The sequence below is a fragment of the Lepisma saccharinum genome, chromosome 15, assembly GCF_977018435.1.
Source record: "Lepisma saccharinum chromosome 15, izLepSacc3.1, whole genome shotgun sequence".
Lineage (NCBI taxonomy): Eukaryota > Metazoa > Arthropoda > Insecta > Zygentoma > Lepismatidae > Lepisma > Lepisma saccharinum.
Genome location: NC_139243.1, coordinates 15,071,505 through 15,094,191, shown reverse-complemented (window position 1 = coordinate 15,094,191; position 22,687 = coordinate 15,071,505). Strand labels below are relative to the sequence as shown.

Sequence of the window (22,687 nt, the reverse complement as noted above, 5' to 3'; positions counted from 1 at the left end):
AATGCATTCTCATCGTCACCCCAAGAGATAAAAAACAACGAAAATAACTGAAAAAAAAAGAGAGTGAGTGTCGAGAAGTTTCGACCTATACAATCGTTGAGGACGCGGTGCAACCTAAAAAGACCAATACTGTTAATTGTGTGCATTACCTTGTTTTTGCTGATCGCTGGTTAAATTGTTTTTTTAACATAATTGTAAAATATTCATTGCACATTGAAAACACTTGTTTTGTAAATATAAAACCAATCGAACGTAGACTTAGGGTTGTCCGACCTGTCATGATATGCTGGAACTGCTGTTCTCGTCGTGAAGAGATTCCCTCCTAGAGTTTTCTCACTAGCCACTGGATTAACTGTGATCCTATATATTTTATACCCCGAGTCCCTTACCGTTGGAAAGAAGTATGAACACAAAAATTACAAAACAATTCGAACTTTCAGGATTCGTGATTTTCTTGATTTCCCTTCGCTCTTGTGCCACTTTTGGCTAATCGCGAAGATGAGGATGAGTGGCGATACAATGAAATTGATGAAGGAACACTCCTCACACACCCATGACTAGGCCGCGGGATTCGAAAGCCGAGACCCCTGGCGACGTAGCTTGCTGTGCTAACCATCTGCCACGAAGGCCAGTCTTTCAGGATTCGTCCATTACAGTGCTGCGAGGGGGTTTAAACTTTCACGTTTAAACGTACGTTCCTGTCGCCAGGAAAGAGATGAGCAGGCAAGCAATGTTTTTTTTCACCCATCCTACTGGTATAAATCATGGTTGCAGTTTAGTGTTGCTATGCGAAGGTAAACTACCCTCAGGGCAGGAGAATTCAGACAAAATTTTAGGTGAAAAGCAGGGGAGGCGCCAGGGGTGCGCGAGTGAGTTCTTGCGCAGCCCTTAATTTTCTTCCGCACCCCTTCAGCACACCCTACGTTCAACTGAAAACACTAACATTAATATGTAATATTATGTCATGTCATATTGAGGGCCGAATGATAGGTTATTATTGTATGCAACAGGCAAGCACTGAAAGAAGTACCAATACTTGTCTGTACTTTCGGCAGCCTCTGTAAAGATCAGCGGCCGTTTTTCTTCTTTCGTCAGCATTGTCGTTATCAATTTTTTCTTCTTTTGTTTCTTCCAGTGGTCTGTTCATGGTTTTTGATAGTTGCCTATAGGTTAATGTGAGTTATGTTTTTTTTCTTTTTTGCATTGTTCATAAACGGTTTGTTTTCCGTCTACTTTTTCTTCCTTACACTGGATCAAAAAATTCAGGTACTTTTAAGGTATCACCTCACCAGGTCGTGCTCTGGAAATTATTTAATGCGAGTTGTAACATGAAGGGTAGTGTTCTTCTTAATACGTTCTATGTATTTGTTCCACATAAAATGTCCAGTAAATGTACCATTTCAAACTTTTTCCAAGACTGTTAGGAAGAGGCCTAATGTTCACGAAGAAATTTTACAGTTCGTTGTTGGGTATAGTGCGGCAGAAGGGATTTTAAAGATGACACAGTTCCTGTGCCCTTCGCGTTTTGTCTTGTGGCAGACGGTGTCTTCATTGGTTACATTGAGAAGGTTCAAAAATTGTCTTTTTAAGGGCAGGATGGTTTTATTTTGTATTTCACTACATAGTTCAATAAGACTGCAACGTGTATCTGAATGTTTACACTGCATGGAATGACCACTTTCTTGGAGTAGAAGACTTAAAACCCTCAGCACCCCTAGATGAATAATTCTGGCGCCGCTGTTGGCGAAAAGGGATCGAAACTGCAGAGATATTTGAAGATACAGTCGTTGCATATTAAAATCAAGCTGAATGGAGGCATGCATTATCAGTTTTTCATAATTACATATTTCAAACTTCTTACTTGGAAAAAAACATATTTTCTTGATAAAGTTTTGTGATCGTGTTTTAGTTTTTCCTTGGATAAATGGAAATGTTTCATAATGCAAAGGGAAATTATACTTTTTGCAACAGTTGTTTGTTTTCTAAGTAACAATTTACGGAGTTCCGTGATTAATAATGGAACAATGAAATCGGAGTACTCGTGTTCCCATCATCGCAGTTATCAGCTTAAAATGAGTTTGAGTTTTTGTTTTGAGTCCACTTTATGCTCAGAAAATCTAATCAGGTCTAGTCTTACAGTTTAAAGTGGTATCCGAAACACCATGTATCGAACTCAGAACACCTTGATTACAAGGCGACGACATTACCACTGTGCCATCGGGGGTCTTGGCTTAAAAATCGAAAGATTCCTTTGCAAAGAAAACATTCTCTCTTTCAAGTTTTCATGTTCATGCCTATGTGCAAAATTTAAATGTAAGTACAGAGAAGTTCTCAATGTTTCCTTTTCTCTCTCCAAGCTACTCGTGAAGAAAAATATAAAAACCATTAACGTAAATAGTCATTTACAATTTTGAGCAAGCCTTTATATGACAAATTGCATGATATTCTTACAAAATTTCGAGGTTGTTTAAATCAGTTTGATTTAAATTGTGTGATTGACAAAAATCAGTGTTTCATGTCACTTTCAAAATAGAAGAAATATACAATAATGCACATAAGTAATTTGTGAATATCAGAATCACTTTTGGTGAAGATATATGAATTTCTTAATCATTCAATAGTTTTTACTGGGCTTCGGTGTATAAAGTGGGCTTCAAATCAAACTTAAACAAAGAAACAATTTCCAAGGAAAATTAAGTGAACAAATTATATGTACTCATGGAGTGAAACTCGTAACAGTTATGAATGCAGCAGTAGCCCCCCTCCCCCGCCTTCCAAACAGATGCATAAACATAAAATCAGCTTAAATGTGAACTCCTTGTCATCGCAAGGCGTTTTTACGTGAAACGTCCTCTCGTTAATTAATTAAATGCCATATTAATGCTAAACTTCGTCACACCTTTTGCACCACTCAAATACTCTGGGTTGAGATATGGCATGAAATAGAAAGACGCAAACATTTGCACCGCACTACAGTGACAATGATTTATGGATTACTGACAAAGTAAATCGGCAGGCTTCCTTTGTAACTAAATTTCTCGGAGACATTAGCTGCCACACAACAATGGTAACATACCCCCCCCCCCCACCTTTACTGTTATTGGAGAGTTTGGCTCGTTGTTTCCATCGCGGCTTCTCACCTTTCATCAAAGCCTTGCCGGCTGAAAGTCTCCCTCCCTTCTTTTATCTGCTCAAGTTACAGCCAGGGCATTTGAAGCGGTGTTTGTTTTTCGTTACGGGTACTTTGTCTGTGGGCTGCATAGGAGTGCGCAGACACTCTGATTAGGGGGAGGGGGGCAAAAGCCTTGATGAAAATCCAGTCGGGGAAATGAAAACCTCATTCCTTATCAAAGGCCCATACCCAGGTTTTTTTGTAGGGCGGGGGGATCCTAAAATGTGGAACAAAGAGAAGGGCCGAAAATGCAGTTGGATTAGTTGAGTTAGATTATTTTACGTCACTTTTCTGCCGCTTTTGGCTAATCGTGTAATCGTGACGATGCAGATGAGTGATGATATGATGAAATTGATGAAAAACACTTACAAAGAACACCCATGTCCAGACCGAGATTGGAACCTGGCGTCAGAGCGTGATATGCTAGCCACTCTGCCACGGTTGTAGGCGAAATGCTGTTGGAGTATTAGATGTGACCATCAATGCTATGATGGTATTGCAAGGAGATATATAATTACAGAGTTGAAATTATGGTCCAAAGTAACGGGGAAAAAATCAATTCATCGATAGACACCCCCTCTCCCAACCTGAAAATAAACAGCACAATCGCTCACATACAAAGTCTGTCACACAACGTAGAACTGAGCGATTATTTTTGCACTAAATTCTCAGAAGTATTCTAATAGTACTTTCCTCCGCAAATTATGTTTTCAATTTTCCATTAATTTTCTTACACCAGCACCATTGAACAACCATGATAATTCTAGGTTTAGATAATGATAATATATTTATAAATTAAATGATGCTCATTAGCAATGATTCTTCTAGTAAAAAAAATGTCTATTTCTGAGTTAACCAATAGAACATTTTTGCATTTTCGCAACACCATTGCAGTTAAAATGAAAGTCGGGACACTGATGGAGATGACTGCCCGAACCTGAAAAAAATTCCCGACCCTTCTTTAACTAAACATTTCACTATGCACACGTTTTCAAATTAAAAGCACATATTTTTACATATATATTTACAAATATTGGATAACGTAAACACTGATCGTCCAAGATTAGAATGAACTTTTGCCATCTTAGGAGAATATCTTATACTACAACGTTAGTCTTCTTACAGTTGGTAGAAGTTTCAAACGCCTCCACTATGTCACTGACACAAACCTGTACGACAAAATGTTGCTCAACATAAGGCAACAACAGATAATTTAAGCTGTTTAAACGGGTATCTGAAATTGCGCCATCTTAAAGAACACCCATTCACACGAACAACTTTGTCACAGGAAAAACAAAGTATCTTCATCAGTGGCGGTCATGGACGTCCGCAGGGAGGAGCAACATAATTTTTCCAGGGGGGCAAAGGAGGCATATATTTCCCCAAAATAGTGATACCCTTCAAAAACACTGTTTCAGTCTGAAATTATCACGTTCCTTCAATGCCCTTATAATAATTAACAAAAATTAGTGTGTCTGAATGAAATTGTGTGAAATACATATAATTTAAGGTGGACATTCATTTTACAGTGGGGCTTTGGTCTCCCTTGCTCCCCCTTCCGGACGTCCATAGTGCCGGTGATTGGAAGCCAAAACTTGGGGGAGGGGGGGCAAGGAAAGTTTACTTTATCTTAGTAAAGAAGACTTAGCTCCAAGAGGCAATGTTCCGGGTGCAAAAGTAGAGGGGCAACTGCCCCCTTGTCCACTAATCGTTGCCACTAATCTGCAGAATTTTAGAAAAAATGTCCATGTCGCATTTGACGTAGTATCAGAATCATTCAACCAAGAAATTTTCCGGAATGTTAATGACAATAAATTTGTTAGAGTATAAAGTGGGAAATTCCAATTACATAGTAAATAATGTATCCCCTACGTAATTGCTTGGAACTCTCATTGACATGAAGATATTTCATTTTTCTTTAGTAGTATAATATTGTCGATAAGATTCCTCTACACTAAATTTCTAATCGGCAGTATTAAGGGTCAATTGTCCCCCCTTGCCCACTCCTATGGTGGGCTGTATTCTTTGAGATTTGTTTTACAAATTTATACAACACATAACTAGGGCCCGGGACTTTATTGTTATAACATATTTTTCATTTGGCATCGTTTCGAGTACTTATCTACACTTATCTGATGAAAATCAGCCGAAATAGACAAACTTGACAAGGCATATTTTAACATATTTTCCCAATTTCGCGTCTTTACAACGTATTTCTTCAATTTTCTCATAATAAGACGTATTTCTGTATAATTTCGTAATTGTCTTGCACATAGTCGGTTATTTTATAATTTATTCTTCGTACCTTTAACGCAACGGATAGTTTATATTATCAATGGCAGTATAATTAAATTAAGGACAAAGAAATTAAAAGAAGATGCCGTCTTTTCATACCAACTAATACAGAACAATAATACCCCCACCCCCGATTTTTTATCCCGCGGCAGTTGATAGCCGTGCGAACATTATTGAGGAAAGAATGTACTCTGTCATTGTTGTGCATGCACAAGACTTACAGTAAACAAGTGTCAATTGTTCTCGTTTGTTTACCTTTTTTTTTGCTTCTCACAACAATCAGTCAAAAGCAAAAATAGCATTCTGTACATTACAGCCCCTACTCTATCGGCAATCGAGTACAGGAGTTTCAAGATATCTTGTCGTTGGAGCCAGTGTGTATACTCTGTCCCTCCTTAGAATAATTGCAGTGAACCTCACGATATTTCCTATATTTTCCCACTACATTCTTCGGTTAAAGGAATTCTGTCTTTATTTAATTCCCCACCTTAATCCATCTTCCCCGAATAATGAGAAATTTGAAAGTACTGTTGTGAATATATTTAGTTTTACAGGGAATATTTCTGCATTTTCTGACATTTTACATTTTTTATGACATATTTCTAATTTTGTGTGACATAGTTTTCAATTTTTATGACAATAACACACATATTTTACAGTTTTATAGGACATAAAGTCCTGGGCCCTACACATAATACATGCCCTAAGCTCTTGTTCTCCCTTATTTGCATGATGACGATATGACCACGAACAGTGTTAATAATATAGAACACTGACAATTATCAAATTGAAAATCTAACAGATGATTATGAGCAGTAATTAAGTTGTGAGAATTCTTTAAGGGTATGCTGTAATTATGAAAATCTTTGATTTGTTAAATGCTGGGACTTTATTTCTAAAATATAATAACAATACGAGACAAATTGCTGAGTGGTCTTGAGCTCCACAGTTGGCGCCACTGAGATAAATCGTACCTGGGCAATTCCGTTGAAGATTTTTCACCTATTTGATGTTCTTATGTGCGTGCAACACTCCAGTACAAAACGAATTCTCATACATGTACGTTCAAAGGAAATAAAATCAGCTACTCAAAATTCATGGTAATGTAGTAAAAAGTCCTGGAAAATATAAAAACTTTTTTTTCATCTATCCTTTCATATCATATTTACCGGGCAGTTACCTCAAAGACACTGGGGTCACCTATCCAGAAGTACCAGGTAACCAAGAAAGTTCATGCGGTTTTAGTACAAAGAAGAAAAGATCCAAAACAAATGTGTTTACCTTATATTTATTCTGCAAAATATCCACCATCTGCTTCTACAACCTTCTCCCATCTTTGTACAAGCCTGTAGATGCCATGTTTGAAAAAGTCTTTGTGTAGGGCCGCAAAAAACTGCACCACCGCATTTTCAACCTCCTCGCGAGTTTGGAAATGTCGATTGCGCATATGGTTGTCCATAGACAAAAAACGATGGTAGTCTGATATAGCGATGTCGGGTGAATACGCTCGATGTGGCAGAAGTTCCCAGCCGAGAGAAGAAATCACCTCCAGGGTCATCTTTGCTGTATGCGGTTTAGCGTTGTCTTGGTGGAAAAGAACACGCTTCCTATTCACTAATGCAGGTTGTTTTTTTTTGCAAGCTGTTCGGCCACTCTTTGCAATTGCGCGGAGTACACCTCTTTGTTGATGGTTTGACCACTTTCCAAGAACTCATAATGCACAATCCCAGCCGTAGTCCACCAGACACACAGCAGCACCTTCCGCTGATGAAGAGCAGGTTTTGCAGTTAAAGGTATGGTGTCATTTGACGATAGCCAATGGTATGAGCGTTTCTTGTTATCGTACATTACCCACTTTTCATCACACGTCAAAATGCGGTCCAAAATTGGACAGCTGTTGTTCCTAGTGAGCAAGGAAGCGCAAATGTTCAGTCGTTGGAGACGGTTTGCAGCAGTCAGCTCGTGCGGGACCCACTTACTCAGTTTCCATGATTTGCCAAGCTCATGCAAGTGCACACGAATTATTTCAGCACTTACCGCAAATCGTTGAGCGAGTTGTTGACACGTTTGACGTGAATTCTCTTCAATTGCTGCCTTCAGTTGGTCCACATCGAGAGATTTTGGTCTGCCCGATCGAGGTTTGTCTGCCAGTGTCTCATCGCCAGTCGAGAAGGTCTGAAACCACTTTTGCGCTGTCCGTTCACTAATTGTACCTTCTTCAAACGCTGCACATATTTTTCTTGCTGCTTCCGCTCCTTTTGTGCCCAACGTGTACTCATACAGTAAACACGCCCTGATTACTGCATTCGACACAGCCATGGTTCACTGCGAATACTTGCTCCCGAACTATCGACTGCGACCTGTTTTCTACGTTAGCCGACGTGCCAATAAATGAGCTTTCCGCCAATCACACATACATGTACCCCTGGCGGCTGAACTGCGTACTACCCCACGAAAACTACGGGCAGTTGTAAAGACCGCATGAACTTTCTTGGTTACCTGGTAGCTTCTCTCACAGACCCCTTACAAAAGCATTGCACAGATCAATGCTCTTCTTCTTCTCATTTACACATTATTTCCCAATCCCATCTACAAGAAAGCATGCTTTTAATCTTCTAGTGTCAGTAGAGTGCCAAAGCAGGTGTTGGTTGGGCCATACCCCTCATCCCTTTGCCACAGCATTCCTTTAAAATGAAGGCATCAGCCTCCCCTATGAAAATCCTTGACATACCACTATATGGGGTACAGAAAAATTTGGACAAGCAAACCCGTTATTGCTTTAAATAAAATTCTGGGGGGGAGGGTTATCGAGATACATGTACATCTGATTTTAAAGTGAAGTTATTTATATTCAGACAGAAACACGTATATTGCTGGGTGGTTTATGCTTGATTGTTGTAATTGGTATTCTTCTGAGTTACTGTTTTCCCTTTTTTAGTTTAATAGCGATGATTGGATGGAATTTATGATGAGGCATGCCGGAATTAGTACTAGACTCCTGTGTAATAGGTCGTGAGTTGATTACTGAAAATACTTCTCCACCAGAAGAGGTAAATCTACTATTGGAAAAGTTGACGTATCTTCATAAAAATAAATTCGCAGTACCATTTATATACGATTTGCATGTTACGAAACGAGTGAGTTATGGACAAATAATGATTGCTTATTTAAATCATAGCTTAATCTTATGTACCCGTGGTGGACCAATCGGGAGGGTGTTACGCTGCCACGCGGCGAACACGGATTTGATTTTGCAAGGTGGGCAATCTCCAAGTCAATATTTGAGTCCGCTATATGCTCAAATAGGTTATTCGAGACGTGGTTACAATTTAAAGTACTATCCCAATCACTGTGTGCCTCTATGGAGAATCGAGACGTATTTGTTCTGCTTGCAAGTTGTTTTCATGCATGTCACGTTGTTTCTTGATGTATGCTAACCTAACACGTGCGTATGTTTGTGTGTGTGTGTGTGTGTGGAGGAAATGCGCGCGCAACCATTGCGTATGATGCAAACACATGAAGAAATGATTTAAAGATGGCGCCGAAGGTGCTTTACCCCGAAAGCTTAGCGGCTAAGGTTATTGCTCTGTAAAACAAGAGGCGTCGAGGGTTCGATTCCTTGTAGAGTCAATATTGATTGATTGATAGATTGAGTTAGTTTTTTTAAGTCCGTTTTATGCACGGCAAAACTAATCAGGATTGGAGCTACAGTTGAAAAGTGGTAATTCGGACCACTATGTGCCTCCACCGAGTATCGAACCTGGGACCCCTTGATTACAAGGCGACGATGTCAATATTGAATGGTCTCGATTAGCCTGTGTGTAAATAAAGGCGACAAAATGGTTGAGTTCGAAAATCGAGTTGGGTTAGTGGTTAATGTTGTCACCTGGCAATGAAGAGGTCGCGGGTTCGATTCTCTAGGTAGTTAAATTAGGCCAATTGTTTAGTCCCGCCATTATAGGTCCCCGATTAGTCCATCTGTGCATAAATAGTGATTGAATAAAATCAATATGGCGGCCTTGGGGTAGTGGTTAATGTTGTCGCCTGGTAATGAAGAGGTCGCGGGTTCGATTCTCTAGGTAGTTAAATGAGGCCAATTGTTTTGTCCCGCCATTATAGGTCCCGATTAGTCCATCTGTGCATAAATAGTATTTGAATAAAATCAATATGGCGGCCGCGTTTTGTGTTTAGCGGCGGCGGCGGCCGGGGCGCGGCGCGGCGCGGGGCGGGGCGGAGCGGGGCGGCGCGGCGCGAGCGCGGGGGTGTTTTTTATTCCGCGAGATGTTTCAACCAAGTGGTTGAGGGTTCGATTCCCAATGTTGGTGAAAATTGGATATTCAATTGTATTTGTTTAAAAGTTCCGATTAGCTTTTTGTGCACAAAGAGAAAATGAACTAATTGGAAATAGGATGGTTATGCTGTAATGAAAAGGTCCCGGGTTCGATTCACAATGTCAAATTGGCTGATAATGATGTTGTTTTTTTTTTTTAAAAAAAAAAAGAAGTGTGTTGAGTCCCCATTAGTATTTAGGCAGGAACAGATATTAAAAATCAAAACAAAATGCCTTTTGATTACAATGCAAAGACTTTACCGCTAATGTATAAAGATAAATTAGAATCTGTTGTTTTGCCGTGTGGGGCCCCAGTACCGATTAGCTTAAATGCATAAAGAGTAGGTAAAATAAGCAAGATGGCCGTCACTATTGTTTTGTGATCAAAGAGGAGTCACAGGTTCGATTCAATCAAAGGAGGCAAGATTCTATGTTTCAATTCCATGTAAAAGTCTAAAGTTATGTTTCGATTAACCTCAATGCATAAAGAGGAATTAAACAAAAACAAGCAAAATGGCGACAGATGTGATAAAAGAAAAATTGAATTAGTTTTTTATAGTGACAAGAAAAAATAGCGAATCATTGTTAGAAATAGAATGAAAATAAAGATACTTGCCTTTGCGTGTCCAGCGCTGTGCAGAAAAGCTCTCATGCTTTATCTCCGACAAGTCCACAATACACTTTTTTTTTATTGTATAGTTAATTATTAATGTTGTTATTAACACAGATTCTTACCAGTGTGAAGAAAAGCTCTCATGCTTTATCTCCGACAAATTCACAATACACACTTTTTCATTATATAGTTAATTATTAATGTTGTTATTAACACCGAGTTTTACCAGTATGAAGAAAAGCTCTCATGCTTTATCTTCGACAAGTCCACAATACACACTTTTTCATTATATAGTTAATTATTAATGTTGTTATTAACGATTGTTACCAGTAAAAATATAAACCATGAGGATTTTTAAAAGGGTGATAAGTGAAAAAAGCCAAGACATATATTTTATCCCTGTTTATTACCAATATTTACAAAATTCAAAAGAGCCGCACACACACACACACACATACATATGTAAAATGTTTATATTGTGTCACCAGTTTATCAGCATGTTATTTAACAAGTTTTTATTCTTCAAGTTTGTTCACTCACCCACATAAGGAATTGTGTCACTATCATATCCATTTTCTGCTGCAACCACTGAATTAAAATGTTTCACTATTTTTTCCACAAGCATGTTCTCGCAAAAAACAAACACTTCTTTGGAAAGTCTTTTTCCGTCGATGTTTTGTATAGACAAAGGCTCAGGTTTTGTACATCCATGTAGATGGGAAAGCACAAACTTCTCCTTATTACATGCATGGACAGGGGAAATATCTGTGCAACCGAAACATTGTTCGCGAAGGTCGAGAATGCAAGATTCCACACAGTTTCCAAAATATGATTTCAGATACGGCGACACTGTTTCACACATAACTTTCGCATGCTCGATGCACACAAATATCTTCATAAAGTTCCGCCACGAACTTTCTGCGATGAACACTATCTCCAGGGAACCGTAAGCTGGTTTCTTCCTTATAATGATCTGACGGCGATTGTACAGTGTGGTTATCAGCAATTCATGTTGCTCACTTAGTGGGTAGGAAACACGAGGCTGCTCACCTGGAATAGCGATGTAATTGTCGATTACTGGAAACAATTCCTGAAGAGCGTGCCACTCCTGCAACTGTAATTCAACACCGGCCGCCCCGCTTCTGTGTAGCCTGACCACAGGTTGGAAATCCAGATGAGAGGAAAGTCCGATTGAGATAACATTTGTTTTCGAAGCATTCAAATAGTAGACGTGATCGAATAATATCGACTGGCGTATAAGACTAGTTACTTGTTTTTGTTCTTCAGGTAAATGCTGATCGCTCTCTTTCTGAAGAACCCCTTTGAAATTAGTGTACGGTTGAAATCTTTTTTTCAGCGGCATCGAAATAGAGGATTCCATGACTAAGAACTGCGAGATACTGCATGTCGCAGCGTGCAGGTATACATTTGAAGAAATGCGTGGGTGTGTTTTTGAGACGCATGCGCGCGTAGCAAACCAAGCATGTGCTGGACAAAAAAGGTGGAGGGGGCGGGGCATTACAAAGTTCAATGGTGAGAGAAAAATCAGCAGAATATCATAAACGTCATATTGAGGAAATATTGGATAACAAATATTAATTAATTTAATTAAAGCATCAACCGCATTGTCGATCTGAAATTAGGTTTATAGACAGGGGGCAAAATGGAAAATATCGACGATGTTCTAGTATTGGATTGTTTCTGTATTTCCATCGGTATAATCCTCCACCACATTTGAAGCATACTGTTTTATCCTCTTTGTGAATGTAAAATAATCCTGCTTCGGACAGAGCTTCTACAAACGGGAATTCTTTTGATTGCCAGTTTCTGAAAGAGGACAATCTAGCATTGAAAGATCCCATCTCTGGATATTGCGTCATTGTTCTGTAAAGACACAAAACAAGATAAATATTATAAGTAAGCTGTTGTAAACTGTAACGCTACAAAATTATTAATATACTATTAGGACTATATGTAACTTGTACAAAATTTCAAACAGTATTTACTGTCAATATTTACTAGTATACGTACCGAGTATTATAAATTTAATTTACGAGTCAGCAAATAAGTTGTTATAATATTGTCGTTTTTTATCGGTACTGGGAATAAAATTTGAAATTTATGCATGGGTTTACCAGAGACTCTATGGAATAAATACAGAAAACAGTAATGCCCACAGTACACAGACCCGTAACTTTGTATCTGATGAGTGTTGTACGTATAGAATTTAGAGTTATTTTCCAAAAATCGCAAATGGTTATGCACATGTGGAGGTTTTCCGTAACTATCAAAAAATTCCCCCCGGGAGTTACTGTCTATGTAAATTGCTACCCAGTGCTTCCCGGGGCTATCTTTGGGATCTGTATTTACAATCAACGCTGCTGGTAGTTCCACATGTACAGATAATTCATTAGCTGCGAAAACCCCAACATGATGATTGTCAAAGGCTCTATTTGATATTAACCCGTGAAGCAAATTTAAAGTCGACAGCATTGCTGGACACTAAATAGTAATATTGTGCAACTCACCTTGTTATACAATTAATCCAGATGAATATCTCTTTGATTATTAATTTCCATGAGAGCGTCAAATTCAGAGTAGATAACACAAGTCACAGTAGATTCCAAAGCCGATTTGAAGTGGACTTCCAAGCTAACAGCCCCTTGCCGTTGAAGACTGCAGTGGGATTTGGCACTTGCAGCTGCGTCTGGTGTTATATCGAAAACAAGTAATGCGTATCCCTGGGGGTATTCCTCACGCGATATATTGTTTCCTTCATCCATATAGTGTATCCCTGTTCCAGAGAATAATGTGTGATATGCTGTTATGTACTTGTTGTTTTCAAAGTCTGGTTGAAGTGGTTTGCCGGGAATTTGGACTCCATCAACATATAAAGTAAAGAAGTTGTAATTGAAATGTTGAAAATTGAATGGGTTTGTAGACAGTGTGCCGTTGAATGCATCGTTGGTAACAAACCCCACAACTAATCGTTTCGGAAGACGTCCAAGTATCACATTGTCAGTTGTTTTTGAAACAATATCTTTTGGAATAGTTACAGCTTTAAGTTGTACTCTTGTTAGAGGGTATTTTGCTGTATGTTTTTGCAATATGCGATTGTGACTAAGTTTGATGGATGAACTGACCGATATTTTTCTCACATATAGTGTAGCATCCAGAATTTCCACTTTGCCTTCACTGTCATCTAATCCCATCAAGCAGAAAGTGTTTTTCGAAGGAATCAGTTTTATTCGCATTTCCACTCCATTGATCAAAAATTTCTCTTGATTGAAAATATCAGAATGCAAGTAACCAAACATATCAAATGTTTTACTCTGTTTTGTTAGTTGGTTACGTTTTGTAAAGCCTTTGTTGTCTTCCGAAACGTTATCAAAAGCGCCTGCTGTATCCTTGTACCACAATGCACTTTGGAGATGAGATGATTTTGCAGATATGTCATAGTTCAGTGCTTTTTCAAAATAAGACCTGTATGGGTGCATGTGAGATGGAAACGAGATGAGTTTGTTATTTAAGTAGATTTGTACTTCGCTGAACATTGCATTGAGAAAATCATTGACAGGTCCAATTGTTTTATCTGTGGGTAGCAATAACTGACCATTCGCTTTTACAATTCTGGCATCTATATTCAACATTGTGTGTGCTAAATCCATATAATCATCACCATGTCCAGGTATTACAAACTCGGTGGGGGCATTATCTGCCAGAGAACTAACAGGTTTGTATCCGATGGTGTGGTGTTCTAAGATGCTTGTCTGAGTAGGTTTTACCGAGAAAATATCCAATTCACTTTTAAAACACTCACATGATTTCTCCCTAATTAGCGCCATATCTAATCAAAAATATCTGATGTTATTTGAATTTTCTTACGGTTGCGTTTGGTTGTTTTCTTGGTGTTTGTATTGGCACTGGATCTCTTCTTTCTCTGAGCGATCCTTCCAGTTCGCTGTCCCGAAACAGAGTGATTCCTTTTGAAATGTTTATGCCCCTGATAACCTGAACCAATCATTTCCTTGAGCTTTGTTTCAGCTTTTCTTTTAAGATTTGATCTGGCATCCGAAATTCTGGATTGTAGTGACTGTTTTAGGGGTGTTTTGTCTACAACATCACCTAACACATTTACCCCTGTTTTTAACATTTCTTTCCCTACAGCTTTCGCTCCTTTTTTGATAAGAGGCAAAGCTGACCGAAAAAGTCCTCCAAGAAAACTTCCAATGCCATGTCCTTTTTGATAGGCAGCACCGTAATATATGTTACCCACACCAGATCCAGCTTGTTGATGGTAGTATTGAAAATATGGGTCATTCATAATCAGAGCTTTTCACCACAACGTCTAAAATGAAGTTTCAAACACACTAGTCCGAAGGAGAATGGGATGTGTGCACCAGTGCTATCCCTTAAGTCAATTTCTATTTGTTCGAAATTATGTTTCTGCACTGGGATGTAATGTGGTGAATCGAAAATTTGCACACCATCACTTCCAAAAGTATGTTCCATAGGATTAATGTTTATAATACGTAATAGAGGGGCGACAGCATCTCCCACCATATGTGATTCCGCAATATCTGTGTAAATATACATCTGGGAAGGAATTTCTCTCACAACATTTGGAGGCGAGCGTCCAATTTTTACTTCTGATAGATCATCGGTCGGTTTAAAACCTAATATCCGTGCCAGTTGAGGTGACAATCGTACATTTATGTTTCTCTGCTTGGTAGATATATCAACAGTCACATGTTTGTACGCAGGATGATTTCGGAGACTAAAATTTAATGTTTCAGAATATTTATTGATTTCTGCAACAATGCTGTTTATAGATGCGTAATAGCCTTCGGATATTCGAAGTTCGTTCCATTTGACATCATCCATAGATTTATATTGAATATAGTTGTTAAATCTTGTAATGTTTAGTATTGAATAAGGATAATGCACTTCTACCAATGCCATCTCCCATTTGTTGGCGTCCAACTCCACACGGTTCTGAAGCTTTGTGGTGTAATTAGTTAGAGTATTACTTGGGAAATATTTCATGGAACTGTTACTAGGCAAAGTAAGGTAGAAAGCGTTTGCTTTTCTCATGATGTGTTATGAAGGTTATTTGTACCACTGATGAGAATACCTACAAAAATTTATGCCTCTCTCTCTCTTTTTTTGACTCCAAAAACGATGCGCTAATCCAACTGTCAAATAATCTGGAGTAACCTTTCCAATGAACTAACAACTTTTTACTGGCTCCTTTACCTTTGGTCGCAAGGATTTTATCAATTTCATGCATATCCGGGAAGCGGACCAATTGCAACTCTTCCGTATAAAATGTTCCATCGATTTTATGTCCTTGTAGATCTTTTAATTCATACACTTGAGGATTTCTTTTCAAAATACGTTCCACCACAAATATTTCTCTTGTCCAATTTTCCATGTAACCTTTGTCAAAGCGTTTTTTGGTTTTTGTTATTCTCACTGTATCTCCTATTTTGAATGGCATCTTCAATGACAATAGTGGAGATGAATCAGATTTGAGTTTTTTGTCATACATAATGTGCCATACTTTCAAAACCTTCTCAGGAGTAACATCTGCTGGTGCCATTTTAATACTCGAGTGAATTTTATGATTATAAGCTTTCAAAAGCTTTGGGAGTACATTAACATAACAGCTGGTTCTTTGCTTAGTAAAATACTTCCACATGCGTTCCTTTAAAGTTCTGTTGAATCTTTCAACAATACTAGCTTTAATATCAGGATTCTTTGTTGTAAAATAAATTACATTTTGTTTTTTGAGATATTCCTGCACAATACTGTTGGTAAACTCACGGCCTTTGTCAGTTTGTAATTTCAAAGGTTTTCTTTTGCTTTGTTTGAAAATTTGCTGGAAAGCCTTTTTAATACATACACCAGTTTTATTTTTTACAGGGACAGCCCAAGCATGCCTGCTAAAAATATCGATAACTGTGAGTATATATCTGTACCCTTTGTTGTGATTCCGCAAACTCTGCATGTCATTCAAGTCAGCCTGCCATTGGTCATCGATATTATGCACAAAATAAAAGTTTCTCGGAAATCGACGCTTTACAGGTCTATGCAAAGTGTATGCAGTTTGCTTTGTCAACCAATGTTTGATTGTTGACAATGGTATGGATTTTTTTACAGCTTTCCATAGTGTTGAAGCTGTAGAATAGGATGCTGGATGAGATGGATTGTACCAGATATTCTCTAATATTTTTTCGCTCATGGTTTGTATCTTGACCAAACTGGAACAGTACGTTTACGTTTGTGCCCTGGAAATGATGATACAAAAGAAATTGGTTCCTTTTCTTCTTCTTCTTCTTCTGCTTCTGTTAATTCTTGTGCCTCTTCTTGGTTAGCTCCGGACAGCGGAACATGGCGTCCGGGGTTGCCAAAAACAATCTGTTGAATAAACTCCTGTCTCCGGGGGTTACCTATATATTCTTGAGGAATATTAGATAACGCCAGAGCTCTATTGAATAGTTGCCACCCAACAGGATTGCTTGTTTTTCGTGGTCGAATTATATCCGATACTAGATCGACAATATTTGAGCCTTCAATTTTATTATTGTTAATAAAAACTGCCCCATATTTATCCCAATCAATATTACTATTATGTAAAAGACGTTCATACAACAGTTCGGCTTTTCTACGATACATGCTAGGTGTAGCAGCTAGAATTTCTTCTTTCATATCAGTCAACTTCTCAGTAGATTCTGTAATCGGTAGCGACACAGGTTCTCTTTGTTTTCGAGTAATAGACAGACATGTTTGGAGCACAATACTGTAACGATTCCATTTTTCATCATCCGAAAGACCTTTGAGATTCAAAATTACTTGCATATCCTGATCCAATTGCGATAAGGATGTAGACGGTGCAGACATAACAGGATGTCTCATGTTATCCATAAATTCGTGAGGTATTATAACCATTTTTTTGGCATGCTCCATGTTCAGATTTTTTTTTCACTTAAATAAACTTGATAACACTCCTCCTATTAAAGGGGCTAATAACGCAGGTAAAAATCCTCCGTGTTGCACTAGTATCTGTTTCTTCTGCTTTGTAGAGTGTCCTTTGGCAGAGAGATTACGTATCACCTTCTTGTACCGGCTCAATCTTGTTTTCTGAGGTGTTGAAAGAGGAACATTCCCTTTTAGAACATTGTAACAACACTCACAGATTGAATTAACTAAGGAAGAATCAGCAGCTTGTAATATCGCTGTGCGAAGAGCTGGTTTAGCATCCGACAAAACTTGGAGCACTTTAGCGTGTTTCACTCTTGGAGCCATGATGACAGAATAAACGACTAGTGATTATGCTTGCTTTTTTTGTAGGAATATATACATAATTGATATCATCGTCGGGAAATATCCGCGACCGAAAACGTACTTCTTCCGGAGTGTTCTGCTTCAGATCAAACAGCAAATATCCATGGGGTTCAGCGGTGGCATTGTAATATGCATCTTTTATAAAATTTGGATTCTCCGGGTATACTTGTCTAGATAAATAATTAATTTGGGCTCTGTCTCTTGGATTTTTGAAGCATACAATATAATGACTATTTAAAGATATATCCCTATTCCCTTTTCCCTGATGGAATAGATTTTGAGTGATAAAGAAAAGACTAATATCACGATGATGACACCCTTTTGTAAATAAATCTGTGACTCTTTGATCGCATTCCCTCATCTGATCATCGATAATAATAAGATGAGGTCCAGAATTTGGCACAAATTGGACAATATTAGGCATTCCTTCCCGAAATTGTACAAAACCAGGGAAATCATTGTATTCAGATTGCCATTCCCCGTAGCACACCAAAATATTGTTGAATTTTACATTTACCATTTGGGGTAAACACTGGAGAAAATGCTTCACAAAATATGTCTTTCCACATCCTGATGGACCAGCCAATATTGCAGAGAACGGGTGTTTCCACAAGCACTCCATTTCTCAAACTGTGAAGAATGTTTTAAATTACATATAATATAAAAGTCGAATGTTATGAATATTTTTCTAGTTGTTAGATTTTACTGATATGTTGTATCTTCAAATTACATATATATATATTATATTGTATTGTATTATATATATATATATATATATATATATATATATATATACACTTCATCAATAAATAAATATGCGTGTGTGTCTGTATATATATATATATATACACACACACATACAGACAATTTTCTTATAGTACAAAATTCATTTTACAACAGCACAACAAATGCCAGATAGCACTGTACGCATGCGCGTTTGTAAACCCCGCCTACATATTCCGAGCATCAGCGTTGTGTTAGATAGCTCTCCATAGTTTCAACAACGATAAACAGCTTGGTGGCCCAGATCAAATTGGTTCTGGAATCTACTGTGACGTGTACCGTCTACTTTGAAGTATAAAAAGGTGAGTTGCACAATATTACTATTTAGTGTCCAGCAATGCTGTCGACTTTAAATTTGCTTCACGGGTTAATATCAAATAGAGCCTTTGACAATCATCATGTTGGGGTTTTCGCAGCTAATGAATTACCTGTACATGTGGAACTACCAGCAGCGTTGATTGTAAATACAGATCCCAAAGATAGCCCCGGGAAGCACTGGGTAGCAATTTACATAGACAGTAACTCCCGGGGGGAATTTTTTGATAGTTACGGAAAACCTCCACATGTGCATAACCATTTGCGATTTTTGGAAAATAACTCTAAATTCTATACGTACAACACTCATCAGATACAAAGTTACGGGTCTGTGTACTGTGGGCATTACTGTTTTCTGTATTTATTCCATAGAGTCTCTGGTAAACCCATGCATAAATTTCAAATTTTATTCCCAGTACCGATAAAAAACGACAATATTATAACAACTTATTTGCTGACTCGTAAATTAAATTTATAATACTCGGTACGTATACTAGTAAATATTGACAGTAAATACTGTTTGAAATTTTGTACAAGTTACATATAGTCCTAATAGTATATTAATAATTTTGTAGCGTTACAGTTTACAACAGCTTACTTATAATATTTATCTTGTTTTGTGTCTTTACAGAACAATGACGCAATATCCAGAGATGGGATCTTTCAATGCTAGATTGTCCTCTTTCAGAAACTGGCAATCAAAAGAATTCCCGTTTGTAGAAGCTCTGTCCGAAGCAGGATTATTTTACATTCACAAAGAGGATAAAACAGTATGCTTCAAATGTGGTGGAGGATTATACCGATGGAAATACAGAAACAATCCAATACTAGAACATCGTCGATATTTTCCATTTTGCCCCCTGTCTATAAACCTAATTTCAGATCGACAATGCGGTTGATGCTTTAATTAAATTAATTAATATTTGTTATCCAATATTTCCTCAATATGACGTTTATGATATTCTGCTGATTTTTCTCTCACCATTGAACTTTGTAATGCCCCGCCCCCTCCACCTTTTTTGTCCAGCACATGCTTGGTTTGCTACGCGCGCATGCGTCTCAAAAACACACCCACGCATTTCTTCAAATGTATACCTGCACGCTGCGACATGCAGTATCTCGCAGTTCTTAGTCATGGAATCCTCTATTTCGATGCCGCTGAAAAAAAGATTTCAACCGTACACTAATTTCAAAGGGGTTCTTCAGAAAGAGAGCGATCAGCATTTACCTGAAGAACAAAAACAAGTAACTAGTCTTATACGCCAGTCGATATTATTCGATCACGTCTACTATTTGAATGCTTCGAAAACAAATGTTATCTCAATCGGACTTTCCTCTCATCTGGATTTCCAACCTGTGGTCAGGCTACACAGAAGCGGGGCGGCCGGTGTTGAATTACAGTTGCAGGAGTGGCACGCTCTTCAGGAATTGTTTCCAGTAATCGACAATTACATCGCTATTCCAGGTGAGCAGCCTCGTGTTTCCTACCCACTAAGTGAGCAACATGAATTGCTGATAACCACACTGTACAATCGCCGTCAGATCATTATAAGGAAGAAACCAGCTTACGGTTCCCTGGAGATAGTGTTCATCGCAGAAAGTTCGTGGCGGAACTTTATGAAGATATTTGTGTGCATCGAGCATGCGAAAGTTATGTGTGAAACAGTGTCGCCGTATCTGAAATCATATTTTGGAAACTGTGTGGAATCTTGCATTCTCGACCTTCGCGAACAATGTTTCGGTTGCACAGATATTTCCCCTGTCCATGCATGTAATAAGGAGAAGTTTGTGCTTTCCCATCTACATGGATGTACAAAACCTGAGCCTTTGTCTATACAAAACATCGACGGAAAAAGACTTTCCAAAGAAGTGTTTGTTTTTTGCGAGAACATGCTTGTGGAAAAAATAGTGAAACATTTTAATTCAGTGGTTGCAGCAGAAAATGGATATGATAGTGACACAATTCCTTATGTGGGTGAGTGAACAAACTTGAAGAATAAAAACTTGTTAAATAACATGCTGATAAACTGGTGACACAATATAAACATTTTACATATGTATGTGTGTGTGTGTGTGTGCGGCTCTTTTGAATTTTGTAAATATTGGTAATAAACAGGGATAAAATATATGTCTTGGCTTTTTTCACTTATCACCCTTTTAAAAATCCTCATGGTTTATATTTTTACTGGTAACAATCGTTAATAACAACATTAATAATTAACTATATAATGAAAAAGTGTGTATTGTGGACTTGTCGAAGATAAAGCATGAGAGCTTTTCTTCATACTGGTAAAACTCGGTGTTAATAACAACATTAATAATTAACTATATAATGAAAAAGTGTGTATTGTGAATTTGTCGGAGATAAAGCATGAGAGCTTTTCTTCACACTGGTAAGAATCTGTGTTAATAACAACATTAATAATTAACTATACAATAAAAAAAAAAGTGTATTGTGGACTTGTCGGAGATAAAGCATGAGAGCTTTTCTGCACAGCGCTGGACACGCAAAGGCAAGTATCTTTATTTTCATTCTATTTCTAACAATGATTCGCTATTTTTTCTTGTCACTATAAAAAACTAATTCAATTTTTCTTTTATCACATCTGTCGCCATTTTGCTTGTTTTTGTTTAATTCCTCTTTATGCATTGAGGTTAATCGAAACATAACTTTAGACTTTTACATGGAATTGAAACATAGAATCTTGCCTCCTTTGATTGAATCGAACCTGTGACTCCTCTTTGATCACAAAACAATAGTGACGGCCATCTTGCTTATTTTACCTACTCTTTATGCATTTAAGCTAATCGGTACTGGGGCCCCACACGGCAAAACAACAGATTCTAATTTATCTTTATACATTAGCGGTAAAGTCTTTGCGTTGTAATCAAAAGGCATTTTGTTTTGATTTTTAATATCTGTTCCTGCCTAAATACTAATGGGGACTCAACACACTTCTTTTTTTTTTTTTTTTAAAAAAACAACATCATTATCAGCCAATTTGACATTGTGAATCGAACCCGGGACCTTTTCATTACAGCATAACCATCCTATTTCCAATTAGTTCATTTTCTCTTTGTGCACAAAAAGCTAATCGGAACTTTTAAACAAATACAATTGAATATCCAATTTTCACCAACATTGGGAATCGAACCCTCAACCACTTGGTTGAAACATCTCGCGGAATAAAAAACACCCCCGCGCTCGCGCCGCGCCGCCCCGCCCCGCCCCGCCCCGCCCCGCCCCGCCCCGCTCCGCCCCGCCCCGCGCCGCGCCGCGCCCCGGCCGCCGCCGCCGCTAAACACAAAACGCGGCCGCCATATTGATTTTATTCAAATACTATTTATGCACAGATGGACTAATCGGGACCTATAATGGCGGGACAAAACAATTGGCCTCATTTAACTACCTAGAGAATCGAACCCGCGACCTCTTCATTACCAGGCGACAACATTAACCACTACCCCAAGGCCGCCATATTGATTTTATTCAATCACTATTTATGCACAAATGGACTAATCGGGGACCTATAATGGCGGGACTAAACAATTGGCCTAATTTAACTACCTAGAGAATCGAACCCGCGACCTCTTCATTGCCAGGTGACAACATTAACCACTAACCCAACTCGATTTTCGAACTCAACCATTTTGTCGCCTTTATTTACACACAGGCTAATCGATACCATTCAATATTGACATCGTCGCCTTGTAATCAAGGGGTCCCAGGTTCGATACTCGGTGGAGGCACATAGTGGTCCGAATTACCACTTTTCAACTGTAGCTCCAATCCTGATTAGTTTTGCCGTGCATAAAACGGACTTGAAAAAAC

General features: G+C 38.3%; 1 pseudogene; it reads right to left on the bottom strand.

The window, feature by feature from the left end:
- Window positions 1-7,081: 7,081 nt before the first annotated feature.
- LOC145999128 (histone-lysine N-methyltransferase SETMAR pseudogene) lies at window positions 7,082-7,786 on the bottom strand (annotated as a pseudogene).
- Window positions 7,787-22,687: the final 14,901 nt, after the last annotated feature.